Genomic DNA, 2543 nt, shown 5'->3' with positions numbered 1-2543 from the left:
TCCTCACGCACAGATAAAATAGTGACGTGATACTGGGTTGTTGCGTGCACTGCGCATGTGCGTGAACTGAGTCCGCCCTCAGAACTGCACTTGTACACCAGAGGCGATATTGACTGGGGGCGGGGAGCGCGAGCCAACGGGTTTCAGAACCGCAGTCAACAGTGGGAACCCTGGTTACAGTGTAGTGGTTGGAACGCTGTGTTCAACCTCTCCACGTGGGTACGCGTCACCCTGCTTATCAAAACCTTCAGGGACCAAAGAGTAATCTTCGTGCCCACATCCCTGCCCTTAGATTCACAATAACACACATTTTGAAGGTGACCTTGGAGTATTAAGAGTGCAGCTTCACTGGATGCTTTGCTCGCCTTTGGACATTACAATTTTCAGGTGTAAACAGAAAATGCTAGAAACGTTTTTTATTCATTCATGGGATGTGGGCGTCACTGGCTAGGTCAGCATTTATTGCCCATCCCCAATTGCCCTTGAGAAGGTGGTGGTGAGCTGCCTTCTTGAATTGCTGCAGTCCATATGAGGTAGGTACACCCACAGTGCTGTTAGGAAGGGAGTTCCAGGATTTTGACCCAGCGACAGTGAAGGAACGGCAATATAGTTCCAAGACAGGAAGGTGTGTGACTTGGATGGGAACTTGCAGGTAGTGCTATTCCCATGCAGCTGCTGCTCTTGTCCTTCGAGGTGGTAGAGGTCGCGGGTTTGGAAGGTGCTGTCTAAGGAGCCTTGGTGCGTTCCTGCAGTGCATCTTGTAGATGGTACACACTGCTGTCACTGTGCGTTGGTGGTGGAGGGAGTGAATGTTTGTGGATGGGGTGCCAATTAAGCGGGCTGCTTTGTTCTGGATGGTATCGAGCTTCTTGAGTGTTGTTGGAGCTGCACCCATCCAGGCAAGTGGGGAGTATTCCATCACACTTCTGTCTTTTGACTTGTAGATGGTGCTTTGGGGAGTCAGGAGGTGAGTTACTCGCCGCAGGATTCCTAGCCTCTGACCTGCTCTTGTAGCCACGGTATTTATATGACTACTCCAGTTCAGTTTCTGGTCAATGGTAGCCCCTAGGATGTTGAGAGTGGGGGATTCAGCGATGGTAATGCCATTGAATGTCAAGGGGAGATGGTTAGATTCTCTCTTGTTGGAGATGGTCATTGCCTGGCACTTGTGTGGCGTGAATGTTACTTGCCACTTATCAGCCCAAGCCTGGATATTGTCCAGGTCTTGCTGCATTTCTACACGGACTGCTTCAGTATTTGAGGAGTTGCGAATGGTGCTGGACATTGTGCAATCATCAGCGAACATCTCCACTTCTGACCTTATGATTGAAGGAAGATCATTGATGAAGCAGCTGAAGATGGTTGGGCCTAGGACACTACCCTAAGGAACTCCTGCAGTGATTTCCTGGAGCTCAGATGATTGACCTCCAAGAACCACAGCCATCTTCTTTTGCGCTAGGTATGACTCCAGCCAGCAGAGAGTTTTCCCCCTGATTCCCATTGACACCAGTTTTGCTAGGGCTCCTTGATGCCATACTCGGTCAAATGCTGCCTTGATATCAGGGGCAGTCACTCTCACCTCACCTCTTGAATTCAGCTCTTTTGTCCATGTTTGAACCAAGGCTGTGATGAGGTCAGGAGCTGAGTGGCCCTGGCAAAACCCAAACGGAGCATCACTGAGCAGGTTATTGCGAAGCAAGTGCTGCTTGATGGCACTGTTGATGACACCTTCCATCACATTACTGATGATTGAGAGTAGACTGATGGGGCGGTAGTTGGCCGGGTTGGACTTGTCCTGCTTTTTGTGTACAGGACACTCCTGGGCAATTTTCCACATTGCCGGGTAGATGCCAGTGTTGTAGCTATACAGGAACAGCTTGGCTAGGGGTGCAGCAAGTTCTGGAGCACAGGTCTTCAGTACTATTGCCGGAATATTATCAGGACCCATAGCCTTTGCTGTATCCAGTGCCTTCAGTCGCTTCTTGATATCACGTGGAGTGAATCGAATTTGTTGAAGTCTGGCATCTGTAATGCTGGGGACTTCAGGAGGGGGCAAGTCAGGCAGCCTCTGTGGAGAAGGGAACAGAGTTTGCATTTCAGGCTGATGACCTTGCTTCAGAACTGGAGAAGGATGGGCATATTTAATTTTGCTATTGCAAAATCTTGATTTATTTTATTACATTTGAAACCCACATTGTTCATGATATCACAAAAGCACTGAAGGCACTGGATACTGCAAAGGCGATGGGCCCTGACAATATTCCGGCAATACCACTGTGCTCCAGGACATGCCGCGCCCCTAGCAAAGCTGTTCCAGTACAGCTGCAACAATGGCATCTACCCGGCAATGTGGAAAATTGCCCAGGTATGTCCTGTATACAAAAAGCAGGACAAGTCCAACCCGGCCAATTACCGCCCCATCAGTCTACTCTCAATCATCAGTAAAGTGATGAAAGGTGTCACCGGCAGTGTTATCAAGTGGCACTTGTTTAGCAATAACCTGCTCAGTGATGCTCAGTTTGGGTTCTGCCAGGGCCACTCAG

The sequence above is a fragment of the Heterodontus francisci genome, chromosome 8, assembly GCF_036365525.1.
Source record: "Heterodontus francisci isolate sHetFra1 chromosome 8, sHetFra1.hap1, whole genome shotgun sequence".
Lineage (NCBI taxonomy): Eukaryota > Metazoa > Chordata > Chondrichthyes > Heterodontiformes > Heterodontidae > Heterodontus > Heterodontus francisci.
The sequence above is the reverse complement of the archived record's forward strand: the minus strand, read 5'-3'. Positions refer to the sequence as shown.